At 40.6% G+C, this 24,277-nt stretch overlaps 1 protein-coding gene across 5 annotated transcripts in view; it reads right to left on the bottom strand.

Annotated features, from left to right (window-relative positions):
* The window catches only part of LOC118217845 (carbohydrate sulfotransferase 15-like), a 42,374-nt gene extending 18,356 nt beyond the window's left edge, over positions 1 to 24,018 (bottom strand). The window contains exons 1-3 of one of the 5 annotated variants that reach the window (XM_035399934.1): positions 23,717 to 24,018; positions 1,265 to 1,351; positions 831 to 967 (exon numbers count right to left, since the gene is read on the bottom strand). The gene's annotated coding sequence lies outside the window, so the exon portion shown is untranslated. Of the gene's footprint in view, positions 1 to 830; positions 968 to 1,264; positions 1,352 to 23,329; positions 23,473 to 23,716 lie in introns of those variants that run through there. The other 4 variants (XM_035399931.1, XM_035399932.1, XM_035399935.1 and 1 more) reach the window with 4 other exon arrangements.
* Between the last annotated feature and the right edge of the window lie 259 nt (positions 24,019 to 24,277).

The following is a 24,277-nucleotide window of genomic DNA, read 5'->3' as shown; positions in this document are numbered from 1 at the left end:
TGGGAAAATGATAAGAAGCAAAGTACATAAAATGGGAGAATGGTAAGATAAAAAACAAAATAAATACATCCAACATAAAATACATAATAATAAATGTACTAATTAAAAGCCAGCCTAAATTAGTGTGCTTTTAGCTGTGTTTTAAAACGGTCAAATCTGATATATTCTGGTAGAGTGTACCACAGCTTTGGGGCATAAAAACAAAAGGCTAACTCTCCACTTTGCTTATGCTTTACTTTTGGAATCTTTAGCAGACCAGTGCTGGAGGATCTATGGGCTCGATTGGGGACATCGAAGCAATCACTGATATATTTAGGTGCGAAGCTATTTCGTTCTTTACAAACAAGTAAAAGAACTTTAAAGTCAATGCTAAAAGACACAGGTAACCAATGCAGGGTAGCAAGAACTGTGGAAATGTGAGCTCTCATATTTGTCCTGGTCAGTATTCTTGCAGCTGCATTTTGAGCAAGCTGTAGTCTATCATTTGAATTTTTTGGAAGCCCCACAATAAGAGCATTGCAGCAATCAAGTCTGCCTGTAATAATTACATGAATCAACCGCTCGGAATCTGACTGTGAGAGAGAAGGTCTTACTCTGGAAATGTTTCTCAAATGAAAAAATGCTGTTTTTGTCACTGAATTAACATGTGAATTCAAGCTCAGATCAGAGTCAAAAATGACCCCCAAGTTCTTTACTTTTGGTTTACTTTTTAACCCAAGAGGGCTCCGTTTATTTTACAATGACAGTTTACTATTGCATGAACCCTAATGAACTAAATGCAACACAAATGAAATGCTGTCTTGGAGAAGATATGTTGTAATGTGTATTACTGCAAGGATTCTCATCCCGCTGCCCCCTGTGGTCACTGGTGGTAGGTCTATACTGGGCATCTTTATACCATCAGAGGCTATAGTCTGTCCAAGTCCTCCATCGCACGCCGAGATCACAGTGATAGGCTCCGCCCATGCTGTAGAGAGGGGAGAAGACAAACATCAGACTCATGGGTAAACAGGCCTGCAGGTCCATTTCTTCTGAGAAACCAGAGAGGAGCTCCACCAATCACAGAGCACATTGGCAATAAATAACAGAACAATACTGAGAGTGATTGCTGGATACTCTCCAGCCATACTTCCAAGAACCCTTACAATATCCAGGGTCATCTAGCCAGAAGGTATCCACCAATTACTGTTCCCATTTTCCTCGTAGTGAACAACATGCTCTGCAATTGGTGGAGCTCCTCTCCGGCTTCCGTGTGATAACACACCTGTTCCAACCCCATTTGATTATCCCAGCAGATATGCCAGGTCCATCCTCCAAAGACCCTACTACGGCAATAGTCCGGGAGATAGATCTGTAACATTAAGGAATGTAAAGTTACCTTCTTCCCACATCTGCATGTGAAACATAGCTCTTAAAAAAAAAAATGCAGTCTGGTGAGTCCAGCAAACTCCACAATTAGGTTGCCGAGCCATGTTTATTAAGAAAAAAACAACAGTTATATTTATTTGTAATTCAAAGTTAAAGACAAATTATGAATACACATTATGTTGCAGCAGACTTCCCCTCAGCAAAGCTTATTGATCTTACTATCAATACCACTGCATGGCATCTACAAACCGTGCAGTTACAGTAAATCAGGTAGTGCTGGAAAAAGTGATTATACAATCTATCCCATAATTAATGGTTGAGAGCAAAAAAGTTTTTTCTTTTTCTACATAAAACATCAAAGAGAACAGAATATGCACTACACACTCAATGAGGTAGTGGTTGTTAAATTTTCATAAAGTCATTAAAAATGCAGCGAAACAAGCATCACAAAAGTTCACGAGTGTGGATAGGGATTTTCATCTCATGCAAAGTAGTACGCCATGAGTGTTTCATGTTAATATGTCAAGGCAGAAGCTTGTTTATTTATTTATTTATTTATTCTGTATCTGACATTCCATCAAAAAGTTAAATGGCATTATACCTTTCAACAGGCAATCGTATCCAGAAAGACTTGAATTTATACATACAGCCCATTTACGCAGCGGATTGTTTACTGAGGGAATTCCGGTTAAGTACCTTGATTAAGGGCAGCAGCCCAGCTGGGAACCCCCCCCCCCCCCCATGGAATGATCTAGAACACTCTAGGTTTGAACCGCAGATGGGCTCAGTTTCTTTTGCAGTAATTCATCTGCAACTGTGAAGCTGTCATCCCAGGTGCACCAAAATGCCTGGCTGCCCTTCGCCCATATAGACCGCTCCCTGTTCATTTCAGACATGTCTGACTCTCATTTGACTGTCACTGATTCATTTTTCCCTGCATCTCCGTGCCAACAGAACATGTGGCACACAACCCACAGAGAACAACACTTGGCAACTTGTCCCTACAGTGAAGACATCAAAGAATTGGGTGTCAGTAAACAGGCGTTCTTTGAATACCCTTAAACAGAGCTACACAGCTGATTTAGACATCCAATATATCCATACAGCTATTGTACGTATGTACACCTGCTGTTCTGTGTAATAACCAAGAGACAAAAACATTCTCTCTGTCTTTGTCTATATATATAGGCTATATTTATTATTTATTTTTAAAATATTACCTAACCCAAAACTTTCTACACCCTTCTGATCAGTGCACCACAGTGATATGAGACTAGCTATGACAAACTAGAAAAGTCCATGCAACAGGTCATACTCAGACACAAAATTAGTTTGAACTGCACTGTGTGCAACAGACCTACTAGAAGACCTCTACCAAGGAAGTATGAAATCAGACGTATTTGCTAACAGTACAGATGAACAATGTAACAATTTTAATGAACAGGAGTCTTCTCGGCCCTTTTGATAATACAGTGTATTGTCCGGCTCATATCCAGTTCATTACATATAAATAAGCAAAATATTTTAATCTGTTTGATTAACAGTGAAACACAGAATCAGTTATGACAAATTATAGCTACGTCACAGATTATAGGTGTCCGTATTCAAGACATACTTTATGATTCTACACAGTACATGTGCTCAGGAAAGTCCATACCATCAAATGTATATGATATTAACTAACTTCTATTCAGCTCTGTGGAAATAATTGTAACAAGCATTTGCTCTACCAGAATTGATTTGCCTCCTTTCATTTGATTAATGGCTTTCACAGTCTGATTAATGTGTATTAATGTGTGATTTTTCACAAAAGGTTGTTTTGGGTAGTTTTTTATTTATAATTTTTTATAGATCACCAGCACTGAATTGTTGTGCCATTGGTTATGAAAACGTGAATACCCATTTGGTATCATATGGTAGCTCCACCCACTGATTCTTACATCACTACCACAAAATCTTCAAAACACCTAGCCTACCTAAGAAAAATCTCAAACCACATTCTATTTTGAGAAAAACCTGGCCAAGAATCAACTACCATTAAGCGTTTTAAGCCCTGGAGAAAATATGACAAATGAAAATAACATTATGGCTGACATTATGTCTGTTCAAGGACTATTGCTTATAATTACAATATTTCCGAGCAATGAGGTATAATGGGGCTGAATATTAAGAGAGCATTTATTGTAATATGGCTGCAACTTATATCATGGTACTGTCTAACTTTATTATCTACCCTGCGAATGACCTGCGGACTCCTCCTTTATAATGAAAGCAGTCCTTTCATGTGATGATTCACAGCACAATATATATATATTCAGTACCTTCCTTCCCCAAATGAAAATCACACAGATCGCCTCGGTTTTGGTGCAACCTATTCCTTTGGCTCTGATACAGCATTACAGAGCAGTGTGGCAGTGAGATTAAAAGCTTCTTTGATGAGTGAAAATGGAACGCTCTGTGAGATTGTCCCTGGTGAAGCCCATCAAACCAACGGAAGCGCTCCAGAACATTAAAAACCCATTCCAGCTCTTTGACTCACACACACCAGAACAAACTGTTTCTGGGGTCAAGGCACAGAGACCTCCAGCATGCGGGGCTGGAAGTAGAGAGCGGAAAAAACATTACAAATAAAATGCTCTCTGTGTCTTAACATTTGAATTGTTTACCACTACGGTGGGAAGTAAACAATCTGAGCCAACATCTGGCAGGCCAGAAACACAGTTCCCACACAGGGACGTTGGCCCAGCATTGTGGTTCAGCACAGCATGGGATGCAGGTAGAGAGATATCTGAAGCAGGCAGAGATTACTGTGACTATGCTGGAGTGGGAATCCCCCAATTTAATGGTATAAATCCGGGTTCAACATCCTCTCACAGGTGGCTGTGAATGATTAGTCACAGGCCACAGTGGAGAGGGGAATTCCAATGAACATTAAAAGAGTAGCTGCATTTATCACTAGTATTATTGTCGTTATCTCGAGTATTACGTCATTTATCCCAAGTATTAAGTGCGTTTATCCCCAGTAACAATGACAATATTAATTTATATACAGAGCCGTGAAAAAGAGTTTGTTCCTTTCCTGATTTCCTCTATCATTGCATATTTGTCACACTGAATTGTTTCAGATCTTGAGACAAAATGTAATACTAGATAAAGGGAACCTGAGTAAATGCAAAACACATTTCAAAAATAATTTCATTTATTTTGTTAAAGTTATCAAACACCCTTAGTTACTAAATCAACCAATTAATTACATTTAATTGATAATTAGATTCAGCTGACTGGACAAAGCTAGGCTTGATTGCAGCAAGCCCCGTTGCAGTTTTGGAGTGTGTTTGATAACTGTTTTAATAATCATTTAAAAATGTATTTTGTGTTTACTCAGGTTCCCTTGTCTAATATTACATTTTGTCTAAATATCTGCAGCCATTGAAACCTGGCCTGGCATGCTCACTATTCATGTGATTATGTCCCAGCACATTCTGTGCACGGTGCTCCCTCGCATGACTGCGCACAGCTGATGTCCTGGCAATCCAGTCATCACTTTTTGAGATATATTGATCAAAAATCGAAAGTTTGGCCTGATGATGGTGCTAGTGGAAAGCCCATGGGGTCACCAAAAACAATAGGTTTCTTATTCTTGAATGTTCATGAATGTTCACAGCAAGTTTCATGGCAATCTGACCATTACTTTTCCAGATATGTCAGTCACAAGTTGACAGCCAAACACATGGATAGACATCCTTGGCGGAGGTAAAAATCTGTGAATATATGTTTAGCCATAAAGCTCACATGAAAAGAGGCGAGGAAAAGAAACATCTCCAGGCCAGTGTGTCATATCAATCCAAATTTCATTACACATTGTATCTGACAAAGCAGGCCATAACTCTTGTGCTATGATGTGTTTAGCCATAACATGCAATACTGTGAACCTCACAGACTTTCTCGATGGCATGCATACTGCAGTGCTGTATATGGCTACTTTAGCAGTTCTGAACTTGCAGCCATGAGGCTATCAGCAGCATGCATCATGCTGCATACATCACGCCAGCCCTGTCAGCCAGATTCAATATTTAGCCTGGACTGGATACACTCCTGTGTCATTTGCGCGTCTAATCCATCAGCTCTGTCACAGAGCGCAGGCACGCAAGGCCGCCTTCTCATCAAGCCCGCGCTCTTCTCTCTTTCCCTCTGCGCACAGGAGGAGGAAGTCGGACGGCGACCTGGCCAGAAAAACCGCCAAGTCTAACCTTGAACCGCGAGCCGACCCCGAGGGGGACCGGGAGTCCGACCTACTCCCCCTGTCACTGCACCGCTTCCATCACTGTCAGGGGGCCAGGAGCCCCGTCCCGTCCATGGAAATGATGTGCGCGGATCGGGCAGGAGAAAGGCTGGTTCAGCACTTTTCTCCAGCACTTATCTTTTATTCATTTAATATTATCATTTCTTACTCTGGCAGATGCCTTGTGCTGGGCCCATCTCAGGCAGATTAGTTCTTCCGAAGGCGGCACGTCAATGTGGAGAAGTAATGGTTAAAATGAAATCAGTAATTGCAATAGCAGAGGCACACTGTGCCGCACACTGATCAGTAGCTGAGACTACCACACACTAAAGCACTTTCCACCTACAAATAAAAGACTGTTTAAGCAGCTCAAGCTTGTGTGGGGACATACTACTGTACCCTATTGGATTTACTCTATCAGATGGACTCTGTCAGAGTTCATTAAACACTGAATACTTCATTGTGTGCTTTAGCACTTCATTTGCACAAGACTGGAGTGTGCTTCTCATCTATATGATTTAGAGATGGACTTTAATTTACATCAGTCCTTTGAGAAGATTTATAATCACAGGATTAATGTTTTATTCAGTGATTCAGAACTGACAGGGAAAAAATATATTTTGCCCTTCAGCCAGTTCAACAATTCTTACTAAATTACAATGGTTATCCAACTACAGTATTCAAGCAAAAAAAAAAATGTAGTTACACGAGCAAAATATTAAATGCTCTAAAGCTATGGTTGATTTTTTTCATGGTAATGGAAGGATAAAATGGTAATGTAAGGACAGCACTAAGAAATAAATTATACTGATGAGAGGAAAACAAAGATGAGCAGGTTTCTGCCTCATTATTCCAGGACACGCTGCTTTTAAAACACAATGAACTGTGCTGACAAAAATGAAATGAACTGAGTCAAAATGCATTCACCGTTTCTTAAACTCAGCAAGATCAAAACCAAAAACACGCTCCATTTTCACACAGAAGAGCTTCACAGACAAAACTTCAACCATCTAGTCCTCCTCTCCACCAGTGTCACAATCAACCAACCCTACACAACCATGAAACGTATCACACAAATACACTAAACAAATTGAATAGGCTAAACAATGTACTTTACCGATATGAATCACGAAAATGATCACATATTTGTTTGGCATTCTGGCTGACTGGAGCAGACAGCCATGTCAGTCACCCATACGCTGCTCTGACAGACAGCTAGCCCACAGCTCCAGTCACAAGGGAGGGTGAAAAACACAGGTAGATAATAAAATTGGGGTGAAAGGGTCAGATTTGCCTCCTTATGACTAATGTATGAGAACTCCATTAATGAAAAGGCCAAAGGTGAGATTCAGCCACCCCCAGCTGCCCCCAAATCTTTAAAATCCAACTCATGAGTCCCAGCTATGACTTAGATCCACCTCTGAAGCCCTCTTTCCATTTGCTACTGCGTTAATCTGTTTCTGCCTTCTGCAGATTCCAGAAAGCCTCTTAAAAGGCAAGCTTCAGCAGTATTCTGCATACAAAGCAAGGCTCTAGGATTTCTAAATGAAGCTCTGAAAAGGTAAAGGTAAATTATTCTACTCACTGTTGTCATCGTTCCTTTATTCATTTGATCTATTGTGTTTGCCTTCTTTAGCTTCAGCTTCACTGTATGGTATGCTATATTATGGATTCATATCATGGATTCTTTTTTATGGTTTGATTGAGACCGCACTTGACTTGCATAATAATAATAATGATAATAACAGACTGGATTTAAATAGAATCTTTCACACCATGATCCACCATGATTTCGTAAGTTATGATTATAATGAGTTTTTGCCTCCATGGTGCATCTTTATAGATACATTATTGCCAGGGTTGTGCCTGTCTGTCTGTATGTATGTATGTATGTATGTATGTATGCATACATGTATGTATGTATGTATGTCTGTCTGCCTGTTTGTTTCAAAGTGGTAAACAGAAAAATGGAGAAACTAAGGTAAAGAGGGAGAAATTATTTGCGGTTACACTCATTTACACATAAATAACACCCAAAGGCTCCCCAATAAGGCAGTTGTAAAGCTACAGTAAATTGAGCTACACTTTACTGGGCACACGTGGCCCACAACCAGAATTCAATCAACTTGATTAAAAAGTTTACCTTCATTACTCAAAACGAACATAACCAAGTCATATTCAGGTTTTTTTTTTTTTTTTTTACTAAAACAAAAGTGGGAATCACTTTGTAATATTTTTGGTTACAGCGGTGTAATAGAGCGGTAATATCCACTGTATAAATTATTTAATATACATGGTTAAGTTTTAGTCCAATTTAATGCATGAATGAGTGAAAGACCATTCGGTTACCAGTTGTCATGATTAGGGCCATTACACTCTCTTTGGCTCTTTGGCTTATCGCCATAGGGGAACGCTTTTAGGTCCTTTCTGAAATACTCTGTGGTAGGTGTGAAAAGTTTAACAGTTTGCAGACTGGGCCATTTGCTCTACGATGTTCAACCCTTGAACTAGATAGGGTTTCCCCTACAGAGTTACAGAGGAGCTTTTTGGAACCCTTTATTCTGAGAGTGTATGGTACTGCAGGACAGGTGAGATACACTTTTACCTGTGTGCCTGTCTTCTCTATCCTATACACCTGTATACATCTGCTATCTGACACATAATGACGCTGCCTGCGTCTGTTGCAAAGTTCAGATCCACCATCCTGTGATTCATGCACATTCAGGCTAGAAAAACAACTGCTAACAAATCTTAGAGTGGACATGTTTTCCATTTGAATTTCTCAGGAACACAACGTGTGTCACCTTCGAGAGAAATATGGGCTGTGTAAAACCTCAGGACTGAGGGAGGAGAAACACGGTGGGGGGGAGAGGGGGGTGGGTAGTGCACAGGAATGCTATTTTTCTTCACAGGAAGATATTTTGTCAGAAGGCGTATAGGCTATTTAAAAGAAGCTTCTCTCTCGGCAGTATGACAGTTGTATATTTTGGAATCACAGAGTGTTTCTGCTCATTTTACCAGCTGAGTTTTTGGACACTTCTTGCGCATCCCACTAAAAATAACAACAGCAGAACAAATCAGCCAGCAAAGGACCATCTGTTGTGTAAACAGCCATTGGGACAGTCCTTGTAGAATTCAATCAGCTAATCAACTCTGAAATAGCCACACAGAGGATGTTGTCCCCCCCCCCCCCCCCCCCCCCCCCCCCCTTTGCTAATACTGAAGATATGATCGCATGCATTTCAACCTGAATTGTGTTTTGAGATGACCATGAGATGACCATTGTATAATCACTGTTTACGCTTCATAGACATGCAGCTGTGAACTACCCGTGCCAAATAAACACATGAACAATAACCCACCACATACCAAATTCATTATTAATTCTTCATAAAATGTTTGAATAAAACGCACTTTTATAACCAGACTGGCTAAATGATAAGAATAATCTCCACAGTAAAGGCTTATTTATCAAATGAAAAAAGACTGTGATCACAAATGGCCATTTGGGTCACTGAGAGGACAGCTAGGCTGAACACACAACATGGCCTGTTGTGAGTTGTATGAGCGCAAACATGCACACAGAGGAGCTTCTCAGTGTACCCCACTGACTGCTGGGAGTCACAAAGCTGCTAATGACAGCGGTCCAAAGCCACATCTGTCCTTTCTGACACATGCTCAAGCCAGAACCAAATGCAAAAACAAATCCCACCAATGAAACCAATAATAGGAAATTTTCAGCTGGGCTGATGACTGCAAATAAAAGACTGTACGTTGCCTTTGATGAAACCAATAACACAGGTTTATTTCACTGTATAGGATGAATGCAGGTTCCTTACATGCAGTCTTACTCCATGAGAGGCCCGTACACAGGGAACATGCTTATTTCATTGATAATTTACAGACCACCACCCGAGTAAGCAGTCCCAGCTACCAAAACCATTTCACAGATGCAAACAAAACAGCGATTTAGGACACTAGCTCTTGGAACATTGCGACTTCATTGATTTGCACAGATGCAAAAGTCAACAGACAGATTCTTCATTATTCAGTCTTAATGGCAGAAGAAGGTAGCCCATTGATTGGACGCATAGAAATGCTTCTTTGCAAGCTTTCAGTGAATGGGTCTAAACAGTGATTTTTGTTGTTCTTCATATTATGCTGGACCACAGACGATTTCTACAAGACATGTAACATAGATCCCTAAGCTAGAACAGTGTAGGAATACAACAGGTGACAATACATGTCACAGCATTTGAAGGAAGGTCTATTGAATACATTCTTTCAACAATTAATTAAACCTACACCATATCTTCTTTTTTTCCCCTTTAATTTCAATGATCATGGTTATTACAGTCTGGTAAGAAATGCTAATATTTTCTACATTTGCAGTCCAATAAACCAGTTTTGTTTCATTAAACTATTTTATTTTTATTTTTTGTAATTCCATGCTGAAACTCATCATGCAGCAGTTGTCCTCATATTCATTTTATCACAATGCAAGAGATAACTACAGTACTACTTGAAGAGCAGGGTTTACAATAGTAGGTCAAATAAGCCGAAGTACAGGCAATGGCAGGCTGCACTTCTTTTCCACATAAATTATGTGTTATTGTGTGAGATCATTAGAGCCAAAATGTCTCTCCACAGACACACAGTATTACACTTCACATTGTGAGAAACTACAGGGGCCCATTTTAAAATGGTACGTTTTTTTACATCTGTAGCTAGCACCAAATCAATCCTGCTCTGAAGAGAACGGGATGCACAGTGCATGCAGCCGGTTATCCAGCAGCCCTTGAATGTCGGAAATTGTGAATTAGTGAAATTTATAACCCAACAGGCGGCTCCCCCGGTTTCCTATCGGAGGCAGAGAAACAGCCCAGCAGGCGGTACAAGAGTGGGGCAGTGCTGGAACATTCCGCACGACACTCAGCAACACAATGTTCCGAAGCACAGAACTTCAGTTAGCAAAAGTCAAACGCCCCTTAATCTCTGTCCTAATAATCAAGTCTCGTCGGATATGAAATCATAATGAGAAAGAAATCATGTTTTCAGCTGGGGAGGCTGAACGACTGATACAGCCGAGAGAGAGTGCAAGGGGAGGAGCTCAAGTTAACGAGAATGGAAAGTCAATAGTGTGCATTATATCTAAATCTTATTTTGACAACAAAATGTGCCCTGTTTTGTTTTTATCATAAATTCCTCGTGGTGCAGCACTGTTCAGCAGAGCACATGTGATGCATTGCTTCAGTAATCATTCCAATAAATGAATAAATGTGGAAACAAAATAGATGAAATATTAATATAAAATGACAGGGAAGTGTGGACACATTTTCATTGTGAGGAGAAAAGTAATGGAGTAGTCGTTCCACAGTCTACATCCAAATCCTCAGAATATGAATGTAGACAAAAAATAAATATTTTTTGAAAAACATGGCCAACTTGACAGGTTTTCAGTTGTTCCTTTGAGGAGGGGGGGAGGGACAATGTAATTGGAGCATTAGTGCTTCAGATGCTAGCCACAGCAGTCCCCAGAGGTTCGGGTCAGGGCGGTCTATTAGGGGAGACGTCTGGAGGACAGACGTTGTCGAAGGCGACGCTCCTGGCAGCCGGTTCCTGCAGTTTCTGCTGACCTAAGGAGACATTCTGTAGTGATGGTGACACTGTAACATACCATCACCAGTGAGCATGCTGGGTGGCTCACCTCTGTTTTTTTCTTCTTTTGCTTTTGCTCCCGAGACATTTCTCAACATCTTGGACAGAAGGTCCTTCTGCCTGTCCGCTTGATATTTCAAGCTAAAGGTCAAATCACCCCTCGGGGAGCAGCATTGAGTGTTCGTAAAGCTGCATGTGTGTAAAAGTAGCACAAGCAGCCTTTCAAAGTTTAGGGCTACCCCCTTTAATCAGTTCATCTTCTGTACTTACCACTATAAGACCGGGGGTGTCTTATTTCAGTGGTGTACAATGCAGTCTTATCCAAGAAGGGTAGTGTGGGCTATCTTCCCGATCGCCAATCACTGAAAAGCCTGATTCAGCCCATCAAGGTCTTGACTGAAGGCCATGGTGAGTTAATGAGTTAAAAGAGGGGATTCATTGAAAGCTCATTCCTATACTGGCTCACCTTTGACAAGACTTAATACTCCGGTGCTAAGCTGTCTACTGGCTAGCTCACCTATGACACGGCTGGCAAACTTTTGCTTTTCATGCTGAGAAAGTAGTTTTACATCATCGGTAATGGAGTCATCCACAGTGAAACTCTGCTGCCAATCCTCTATAATTCAACAGGCTCAGAATAAGAGCATCTGCCAAATGAGTGTTATGTGCAAATATACGACTCATGTCAATGTCCAGAAAGTTTAGACAGAATTCCCTTTAGTGTTCAGCCCCAAAGCAATTTGTGAGACAAATGAGAAAGTTACAGATATTTCTTTTAAATGAAGAAAGAAAAGAAGCCATTTGTCTTTCTCAATTCTTAAGAAATATTGCTCTTGGTTTGCAAAGACAGCAAGGGTAGAGTGTTCTTTTTTTCTCTTGTTAGCAATGATTCTTCATGTCTCTGATCAGCTTGAGCTCATGAAATGACACTTGTGGACTACAGTGCACCTCTGTGACCCATTTGGATGCCCCCAGGCCTAAATCAAAGTTTCCCTGTCCTGTTTACAACCTGTGCTGAAATATCCTCCATGTTTTCATTGTGAAGAGCTCAAATAGCGAGATATGCATCGGACATATTTCAACATACTGACTGTAGACGGGTAAAAGGTGCAATGCTCCCTTAAGAAAATATACAAATATTCTTAAAAATATGATGTTTGGGTAACCCTGTCATCCATCATATAAGATACTGGTCACCAGGCTAAGGCTAGGCTGATTTCCATGCTTTTAATACATACATTATTTATTTATTTATTTTTATAAGCGAATGTGACACATTTTACCTATACGTTGTCTGCCTAAAATATATACAAGGGTATTATTCAAAGTACATATTTATATGGCAATACATTTGCATTGTGTAAGGGCCACGGCCTGGTGGGTGAGAGTAAGAGGCAGAACCCCTTGATGAGGAAGGAGTGGTCATCACGGTGGTCTTTCATAAGTTCCTCTGGCGCGACTGCCAGACCCCCCCCTGCCACCCCCACCGATTCACAGAGCTCCTTTGCACATCCTCAGAGATAAATCATCAGAGACAAGCTAATACTCTCTGAGCAAAGTCTCTCCTTTCCTTCTCTCCCCAGGGGTACAATGTGACATCTGTTTTCTGTGTATTTCTCCTTCTTGAGGCAGCTTGAGTTACTGGATAATTCTGGACAATTTAGTGGGTAGGTTGAGCACAGGAAATATTCCACTGCTAATGAGCACATGTAGAGCACAGGGAAGATTCTACTGCAAATGAACACAGGGAGAGCGCAGGGAAGATTCTACTGCTAATGAACAAAGGTAGAGCACAGGGAAGATTCTACTGCTAATGAACACAGGTACAGCCCACAGAAGATTCTACTGCTAATGAGCACAGGGAGAGCGCAGGGAAGATTCTACTGCTAATGAACACAGGGAGAGCGCAGGGAAGATTCTACAGCTAATGAGCACAGGTAGAGCCCACAGAAGATTCTACTGCTAATGAGCACAGGTAGAGCCCACAGAAGATTCTACTGCTAATGAGCACAGGTAGAGCACAGGAAAGATTCTCTATGCTTGTTGTCATGTGAGTACTGCAATTCACTCTGCTGAACAAGTGCTATGATGTCATTAAATTTGTATCTGATTGATTGCCAGGCTATGTAATCAAGTGTTGTCCGTGTATTTATGATAACGGAATGCTTTTTGATTTCATAATGAAAGGACTGTTAGATTGCCTACACCATATCGGAATATTTATAAGGAGGGACTGCACTCAATCAAATTCTCTGACAGGGGTCTAAATGGATGAATGAAACTCAGTTTAGCAATACTGTTGCCTAACTGAGTTTCATAGCAGTGCATTTATCAAGATATGCAATATGGGAGTCATAAAGGCACGGGTTACCTCAGTGAAGATATTAAAAGACATTACGATTGCATCAAGCCTTTATCAGTTTATGACTGCACCTCTGCTTACTTATATTATTTCTGAATCCATGAAAATTTAGATTTGTGGCTATCCAAAAGGAGATATATCCTGTCAACATAAGTAATTCTTTGTTTTAAATTATCACCGCATCACTGTGTTTCCAGCAAGTGTGCAATTCTGCCTTTTATCCTGTGTGGCACATTGGAAAATTGTTAAAAAGAAAAAAAAAGCAACAAAAAATAAAAACAATTACTATTGTTCATTAGGGCCCTGAGGGCCTCGTTTGGTATTGTATTGTTTGTATTGCTGTTTTTATAAGTACCTTCCATCCTGGTGATGGATAAAGACATAACAAACTGCATTAACACACTCAGAGTCTCAGAGCTTGATCACTTTTGGCTCATTAATCAGCCAGACCGACAGCTGGGGAGGGGGACTAGTTGACAGGAGGTGTTGGCAGTGGGTGGAGTCAGCTTTCGAGGGAGGAGCCACAGGGGCGAGGGCCGAACAACTGCGCTTAGCAACCCATCGCAAAATTACAACATCACACACAGGGCTATATTTCTAGCTACCATTCACATGCCTAGCCATTTGCCAATACCCGTTAGTGTAATAAATTATATGTTTTTTATTTTGCACAGTCAGATATATATATATCGCTGTAAGTATCTTTATTGTTGTTATTGTCGCTGCTCTCGTTAGTAATTTCCTTAAGTTAAGCACTTCCTTTAAATTTATTTGCTGGATAATGGTAGCTTTGACCAACTTGAAAAGCCACTAAGCTAGCTGTGACTAAATAATGTTTGCAGCAGTGTTTGTTGTTCGCAAAATTATGACATTGATTAGAAAGCTGCATTGGAATTCAGTGGATCTTGTGCTGTTTAAGAGAGAAATGTGTCCAGATAAAAACATCCAAGTTTCAAATGCCAGTTTAAATCACACTGTGACTGGGACGGTTATGTCAAACTCCCATTCATTTTCACCATAGAAAAACTACCTTGATCAGGAGATCCATATATTGGTAAAGGTTTTACTCTGTGTTACGTCAGACACCTGAAGCTCATTAGTAATGACAGGGCTTCATCATAGAAGCCACCACCTGCAAGGCTCTGTCAGATGCACTCTCAGCCCTCTGAACTCCTCTTCCGGAAGGATCTGAAGTGTGATGTCACACATGGCACACAAAGCTTTCCACTGCCTTCCATGCACCTTCTTCAAACACCTGCGCCTGTCTAATGGTGATGGGCTATTAGCAGCAAAGCAGGCTGCCAGAGCAACAGAGTTAGAAATGCAATACTGCCACAAATAACAGCCATGCATTTGAACTGGTCCTGAATTTTCCAGATGTGAAATTCTAACTCAACAAATTCAAGGCAACAAATAAAATATATCATGTACGACAAATAAAACGCAAGCTTACATTTATTACTCAAAGTAAAAAGCCCCATAATTAGTACACTCAAAGCCCTTTAATTAATTATGTCTGAACAGTGAATTTCTGCTGGTAATCTTATTTTAAGAATAATAGCTTTCTTGTACCCAGCAGCACCACATTGGAAGGGTTATCTCTGACACTCTGGAAAGAGTCTCTTTATTTGTTTTACTGCTAAATTCATGATTCTTGCATTTTAATTGGAGCCTTAATGACAGGAAAATGCATTGGGAGCAAGACAGTTTAGATAAAGCTGTTTGCTCTGGGGGTGTTCTGGGAGCAGAGACAAACAGGAGGACATGGCGAACAGGGAGGGGAGTCCACTGCACACTCATTAGAGAACTCCCACTCGAGGAAGCTTAGTATGCTGGGAAGATAAACTCCACAACACAAGGACAGTCTCTGGACAATGAACCCTCCCCTATCACTCCCCCAACACACACACACACACACACACACACACACACACACACACACACCATAATGAGCAACAGCTCTGAGAAAAGGTCAAGACCACAAACTTTGTGTAACACCGCGTTTGGGAAGAGTCTTTGCAGTTCCAGAAACTGGCAAGTTTCACTGCGTGATTCACGCAATCATTACACAATTTTCATATTTGTGCTAAGAAAGTCCACGGATAGGACCACAGTCAAACCGTCAGCAACAGGAAACAAGGTTGTGAGGTTGTGAAGCTACAGGGGTGTGCCTAACTTCACGGCCTGGAGCGGGGTGGGAGGGGGGCTCAAAACATGATGAAAAGGTCTCTCCGCACCAGAAGCACCCGAGCGTTACAACACACACAACAGGAGCGATTGGAGCCTACTGCTCCAAAGGTCGTCCGTCTACCTGTCACTGTTCTGTGTGAGCACCTGCACCGGTAATCAAGGAAATGTCAACAGGAAACCCCGGCTGGACAGCTGTCACTCTGGAGAACCAAAGTGCACCAATGCGTATCATTGCATTTAAAGATGGCCGAGAAGCCAGCCGGGAATTGCTGTGCCATTCATATAGCAGCAGGATGTTTCTCATAGAACTCGTCTTAACTGTTCCCTTGGCTAAGCAGGCATGATTTTACAGCATATGCCTGTGAACATGTGCATGTCTGCTTTAGATCATTAACAAGGTTCAGACACAAACCGACACAATGTTTATGGATGTTTTTTGTCCTTTTGTTTTTTCAGCTCTATAAATATATCATCACTCAAAAATCTATAAAGCTGAAAACCCCAGTGCAACTGCACCATAATGCTGGGTTTGTGACTGGGAAAAAGAACCTTTTTTTTGTTTACTATTCTTGGGAATCCTCAATTGCTTGGAGACCCAGGCTTTTTTTTATTGCAACAATGACATCATTAATTTGTAAGACAACATATGTCCAATTATCAATTTTAGTTTATTATTTATTACTTATTGGAAATTTCTACGTATACAAACTGGTAAGTTTTTTACAGACCGGAATGAAAGATTCAAAGGGAAATGATGCAAATGAGTGGCTAACAGACAAGCTATTGTACAGCCTACGATAACAGCAGATTGATTAGCACTGAGGGCCCAGTGACCGTGTGCTTGCACATGCGACCGCTGTGCTTTACAGTCTCCTCCTGAAAACAGGCAAAGGCCTTGTTTGCACACACATGCGCTTTCAGTCAGACGGCGTTCCTTCACCAAGCGCCATCACCGCGGCAGGGCTGTGAGCAACAACGACAAATCTGCGCCAGATAAAAAGAAAAACCCAATTTTACCCAAGATGCCAAATCAGATCACGACAAAAAGAGAACGGTAAACATTTGCCTCAAACTGAAATAAGACCACAGTAGAAAACAGGAGATTAATAACAGAGATGACGAAACATGAATCACAGTCGGCAGTTCATCATGAAATGAAACGCCAGCTGAATCGAAGGAAGTCATAGCGCTACGGTTTGAGAAGATAAAAGTGTAGCTGAAGCCAACAATTAAGTTAAATTTGATCAGTTAATACATACTGCACTGCAAGCAATTCATATTTTAAGATATTATCTTGGTAATAATTTGAATTTTATATTTTATTTGATAATACTTAAAGCTATAATGCATTACATTTGACACACTACTTGCTATTAGTTATATATGATTTACTAAAACATTTTTCCCATTTGTGTGGCATCATCGAAGAAATTAGAAATGTATAATGACTTAAATCACCAAACCCATCAGCATCTCCTTCAAAATGTTTCCAAGCAAGAAATGTGTGCTTAATGCTGGTCTTAAAGTGTCATCATTTCCCAGAATCCCAGAGGACAGTATGATGAATACAGTAGTTATGAGCAGGACCTTGTGGGCTTCCGTGTACAAGTCGGATTGCCTGGATTCAATCAACATTTGTCCTTAACTTTGACTCTCTTCTATCCCAAAAGCAAAAGCATGTCTGTTTTCCTTATTTGTAGTGGAATTGCTGAACTGCACATGACAGGTTCAAATCGGCTTCCTCTGTGATCCTATTTATTAAATTATTTTTTCATTCGGATGCTGTGCGTGCAATTAGGATAACTTGGACCTGACATATTTTAAATAATCTATGATATTATGATAACATAAAATCTGGTTTAATTTTTAATTATTTTTTTAAGCCTCTGATAGAAGACTAGATTTTATATATAAAGTTTTTTTTTTTTCAACTTTGGACAATCATTAATAAAATAGATACAAGTATTATATCATGAACCAATATGTAAAATGATCAATGATGGATTTTTTTTTACAGATGGCATACAGCTGTTTAGAGGGATTAAACAAGGATGCCCATTATTACTTCACAGCCTTATTGAAAATGTAGACAATTCCTCAAATCGACCAGATTTAAAAAATAAAAATAAAAAATGCAACCTGCTAAGAATCAGCCCATTAAAAATAGACCTTTTTAATGCACCATGCCCCTTTCCTTTACAACAGAACGATGGGCTGGTGAATGTCATTAGGAGTCAGATACCAAAGGATAACACTACATGTGAGAATTGCATTTGTTATCTCTTTATGTCTCCATTTGCATACTTATTCATCTCCTTACCCTTGCCATTTTTTCAAACTATTATGAAGACAAAATATTTAAATTCAGCAGGAATAACAAACCAGAAAAAAAATAAAAAGGAAATATTTATACAATAACTATGAAATGACTACATCTAAAAGCATTAGATCTATCACTAAAGCATCAATGACTCAAAATCTGTATAGTTCCCATATAGATTACTAAGACGTTTATCTCATCTCATATGTAAAATCCAGGTTTATCCATTCATAAAATTAAAGCCATCCCTCTATTTATAGAGGAAGTGATCCCCGGTGCATCAGTCTTTCTGAATGAGTTTATAAAGGCTAGGTTAAGTTTCCAGCACCAACCCAGATCATATTGAAGAAGGTAAACAACAGAATTTGTCAGGAACTGGTATTGAAAATTATTTTGATTAAAAAGTGTAAAATCAACAGAAAAATATAGGATTTTTTAAAGAGAAAATAAAAACGTAAAACCCAGACAACAGAGTGTTTCAATAACAGACATAACATTTTAGCAACCAGGAAAATGTTATGCCTACGGGGTATAAGAAACTCAGACTGTGGAGTAGGAATCTCTAATCCATTTATTTTGGTACTGCCCATAGTATGCTGCTGGCTTCTGTACACAAGTACAACAATGGTTCACAGTTAATAACATTTTCCTTCAAGTGAGCTTGTGTTCGGTTATGTTAGGGGACCTGAAAGAAAACTGTCTAAAGATACATAACTATACTTTTGTGGCGAAAAAAAGATGCACTATATTCTATTCTATAGCACACACTACGTTGTCAATGATACTTGCTGTGGGTCTGGACAGTTACAGGCAACTTCAGCAGTGGCACCTTCTTTGGATCTTTCTTTGGCCTTGTCTTTTGGCTCCATGAATTTGGGGCAGGGTGGTGGCTGTGTAGCTGGAGTGCATGCTGCTTAGGCTGTGGGCGGCCGGTCGTCTGTACTGTGTCTGTACTGGGCCGGCCGTCTGTACTGTGTCTGTACTGGGCCGGCCGTCTGGGGATTACGATGCATTTTGGCTTCTCTGAGCCATGGTGGCCAGTTGCCTTTGGAACTGACCATATATACTGTATATATAAATATATATTTATTGTGCTTGTTTTCATCTTTATTTTTTTTTAATTTTATGTTTGTTCTTTTCTGTTGTTTCACTCTACCGTAAATGACACCGTGCCTGAATACGCATTACGGTCTGAATGCTGAGGAATCATTTTAGGTGTGGCAGAACATGCCCAGCCAGTGAGTATATTTTAAGGGCTGACCACATCCTCAGTGTCAATAGGATTCTACATGATACAGACAGCAGGATTCATTTCCTGCTTGGTAAGGATCCAATGCCTTTCACTTAAATAGCACATGAGACGGCAGACTGGTACAAAAATGTGTGTGTACATGCGTGTGCGTGCCTGTTTGTATGCATGTGTGTGTCTGTGTGAGTGAGTTGATCAGTTTGTGTGTGTGTGCGCATTTGCGCATTTGCGCATGTGTGTGTGCTATTTTGAATGTATGCCTGTGCACATGTGTTAGTGTGAATGTGCAGGCATGTGTGTGCATGAGTGCGTGCGCGTGTGTGCAAGCATGTGCGTGCGTGTGTGCGTTTGGGAGCGGGTGAGTGAAGAGGGATTGTGTGTCAGGCCCCCAGTGGACAGAATGTTAGCAGATCACTGAGGAATGTACCTAAGACATTTTGCAGCTGTTCGGAGTGAAAACATGCCTGTCCCGGGGACGGACATCGGCAGCCAACGATGTCACCCTCTGCCTGCCTCCTCAGAGGCCTTCCAGGAGCCAGAGCTTACCCAGGAGCCCAAACAACCAAGCAGGCAGAGACAGATACCGTCTGCTGATTTAAAGGCAACTTGGAAGGCACCACACAGAAAATGTGCTTCTAACTTCCAACAAATGTGCTACGTGCTAATGGGTCTGAGTGCTTTAAAAGCCAAAAAAAAAAGCACTTCGTAATACAGTGAAAGTGACAAAGCTGAATTGGCCCTAATTGTTCTCCTTCAGAGTGATGGATGTACTCCCTGCATTCTTTAACACTACTTAAAGGTCTGGCTTCCTCATATGTTGAGAACTCTACAGTACCTCTCCAACCTTAGGGGTCTTAAATTAAACTCCAGAGCTGTGCTTGACTGATCCTGTCCCACTACAAGTCTCAATGTAAGTTTTACTTAGACCGGAACTAAATTGTCTCTGTGCATTTGAATAACACATGGTGCTCTCTGGTTCCAATCATATTTTGCGAAGACAAATCAGGTTATCAGCAGTCCTTGGTCAGCCAATTAACCACTTGGAAATCAGAAGGGAAATCAGAGGAACCACCTCTCTCAGGATCGGCCTTGGCCATTTTCAGAGCAGAGTTCATCAGCATCACGGCCCCATCCTGGTCTTACCCTGTTTCATTCCGCTAGACCCAAACCTGGAGAATCAACTGCATTCCCCAGAACCCTCAGCTGTCATGGGCTGAAAGGGTCAAGCAGGAATTTATTGAACCTGGGGTTTTGTAGTTGTTCCAATGACCTTCGGTATGCACTTATTATACGTCACTTTGGATGAAAGCGTCTGCTAAATAAATGTAATGTACTGTAATGAATTTACAAGCATGAGTCTCAACTTTAGCATGGCTGGCAACAGACACAGAGCATGTCCATCCTCTCTGACTGAAAGCAGACCCAAGCGAAGAGTAATGCAAGGCTAAAATAGTTATTGCAAAATCAATTTTTGCATTCGCCCCACCTGCAATAAAACAACACTCTTAATGAAGCTACTCCTGTACTTCTGCAGGAAATTGCTGATGCATAATTATCTCATCCACAGTTAAGTAATTCTTTCATATGGTAAACTATGAGCAAGAAAAAGAAGACTGAAAGCCAGAGAAAGGAGGGGAAGGAGGCAGGTACAGAATATAGAGAATCCTTTAACTGGATGAGTCACTCCTGCCAGGGACGAGCGGTCATAGGTGCCAGGGGGTGGCATTGCACCCCCACAAATCACCATCACCCCATTTCATTTAGTTACTTCTTTATTGGTTTACCCAAATAAGAAATTGATCTTTAAAAAGATGCTCTTAGAATATGCATCTGACTTAACTCAACAAAATAAACATAAATAATGTATGTAGTGCTGCTCTGGCTAGAGTGGCTGAGTGGCACGCATTGCCATGTCTGCAGAGCCTGTCAGGGGGAACTTCCTCCTTTTCACTAGTGGGGGCACTAGTCATTGAATGGATTATCCTGTGAACATCATTCGCTGTTATTCTAGGCGAAAATGCCATCTAAGCAGTAGCTATCGCTACTAGCTTGAAGTAGTTGGGTGACTGGCTAATAGATCTAATTCATGTTTGTAAACAAAAGGGGATGCACACGCAACCCTGGGGAAAACATGCATCACCTTGGCAGGCTATCACAATGAACATGCTGTACAATAAACTGCATTCACTTCAACCTAGCATTCCTCTTTGACTCTTACCACTGCCCAACTAGGAGCTTTAGGTCCTAACATACATATAGAACTCAGGATATCTGCACCTCCTAGTCACTCGCCTATACACAAGTGCCATACCAAGATACACAATTGTATCCATGCAGGGTACACATGCCAGAGGCACATCCACGTCTACCAAGATAGATAGCGATCTGTATAGGGCAACACTACTGGTGGATCATTTGCAGTCTCCTTCTGAGTAAAACTGTTAGAGGAAAGATTAAAACATTATCTTGGAGTAAGATAACAAAGATATCATTAAATGAATCCTGTTCCAGTAGCACAGGGTAAGACTACATGCATTCCTTTGTCACTCAGATACTTCCACTATTTGGTGTAATTATTTGTGTCAGGTGTCAGGCAAAAGAGCTACTCTCAATAGCCACAGTGAAAGCAGTGCATGCGAATTGACCTGGATCAATGGGAGCAAAACCACAGTTGCTGCTCCAATTCCACATTAGTACCTGCCAGAGGGAGATACTGTACTATCACAGCCTGCTTTAAGTGCTCTTACGATGGAGATTTTATGCACTTCTTAAAGACCAAACCCCAAGCATCCAGCCTCTAATGCAGAACATAAAATTATCGAATGGCACAAAAAAGAAAGCATTTGAATTTTTTTTTTTACTTCCACTGTGATGCACTGAGGATGCCAACCAGGTCAACGAGAGGGTACTGCAGAGATAATGGCCCATCAGAAGGGAAATCCAATAAAACAGTCCCTCGACCCAAAAACAGAGCATGGTTTTGGAAAGACGAGAGTGAATAGTTCAAAGATGTGATGGAAGGAATTTCCAATGAGTCAGGCTCTTGAGGCAAATGTGCCAAATGCCTGCAGTAGAGTGGTTTAAGAGATGCCTGCATGTTCTGTGCCCCATGGCACAACTCTGTTCTGCATTCTGATGCGCTGGTTTATGGCAGTACACATATAACAGGAGGATTATATATGTAATGAGAAAAGTAAGTAGGTGTTGATTCAAGGGTGATTTCAGGAGTTATTTCCTAAATTGTCACTGGGGAATATAATACGATAAATATGGATGCAAATAGTATTTTTCTTCTTTTTTTTTTTTTTAACTTTAAAACAGTTTTTTTTCTTTCCTTTTTCCCCAACTGCCACTAAAGTAATCGCATGATTTTAATCTGCAAACAAAGCTACTGTATGACTATTGCAGCAATGAAACCATGAAAAAAAGAAGAGCAGCTAATCTTAACAGAAATAATTAAGAAGTGAGTTGAATTCTAATGCACTGCCTGGGAGGCTGCAGATTTAATTTTTCATGTTATTTATTAATTTATTGCATAGAAAAGAAGGCGATCTGTTTAAGGGGATAACAAGCAAGGCAGCAACACATTACTGGAATAGGCATAAATGTAGCAGAAAAAAGGTGCTGTTGAAAATAACTTATTGTGTGATAGATTCTTAAATAAATAAATAGCTGTCTGTTAATAATGTTGTAAGACACTAACACTACTGTCAAGCACACACACATACAAATCATCTTCCACTTGACTAACTTAGAGTACGCAGCACTGACGACAGAACATGCGAGCCGCAGCTGACTGACTATGAATAGAAAATGAGAATGCTCTTGGTCACAAGGTGATGCCCGTCTAAATTTGTCGAGTTAAATAAAACGGGACTCAGAATAAACTCGCTCGTTTACCTTCGCGCGGCGCCACCTGCTGCACTTGCATCTGGGAATCCTGGAGAAACTTAGCCTATTCAGTTCATGAAGACATCTGCATGCGTCCCAAGTCATCCATCCAGCGCAAAAGGCAGCTGCCCTTGCCTATCAATGAAAGCTACTGCAAACCTAAGTCTTGCTGGCTAATGAAACGCGATTGCAAATGTCAGGACAGCCAACTCCGAATATTAATAATTTATTTATGCAATAAAGCACTTCGCTATGAAAACATACCGCACTAGTAATCATTTTACTATTATTGGTACGATATTAATTTAGGCGATCAAACCGACCCCACACATTTCAAACACTTGAAAATGATTTTCAATAAATTATTGCAGTTAAACACCGGGGAAAATAACATACCGTAAATGTTTCCTTAGGATATCTCTATATTTCAGTCAGGCAGCCACGTTCACGTGCTTCTTCAGTAATGCATGTTCAATTCTATTCTCCATATCGGTATGAAAAGGGGTAAAGAAAAACAAAATAAAAAAGTTCCTGGTCTTAATGGTTTCTCCAGGTTCAAATAGCACATTTGTTTGCGGTATGAATTTCGTTTTCTAGAATGCCTTCGAAAAGCTTGAAGCTTCTCTCCGCTGCTCAGAGTGAATGTTCGGTGGTTCTGTGTCTAAACGCGCTCGCTCTCGGCGATATTACAACAAGGAGAAGGGAAGGGGTGGTGGTGGTAGTGGGAGAGGGAGGAGGGGGCCGGGTGGGAAGGACATCAGCCGCAAACCAGGCAGACCATTCGCAAGTGCTCACGCGCTTCCCCGTGAGCCTCGAATGAAACGGTTGCTTATGACTATTCACAAATAGACGGTCTACTGTTCTGGAACGTTTCCCTTCTTGCAGTCGTTGAAAAGAGTAGTATTGAATCTTCTTTCTCTTTTTATTCTGTGCGATATATTTATTAACACATTATTC

The sequence above is a fragment of the Anguilla anguilla genome, chromosome 18 (genome assembly GCF_013347855.1).
Source record: "Anguilla anguilla isolate fAngAng1 chromosome 18, fAngAng1.pri, whole genome shotgun sequence".
In the NCBI taxonomy this organism is placed as follows: domain Eukaryota; kingdom Metazoa; phylum Chordata; class Actinopteri; order Anguilliformes; family Anguillidae; genus Anguilla; species Anguilla anguilla.
This window is presented reverse-complemented; position numbering and strand designations above follow the sequence as displayed.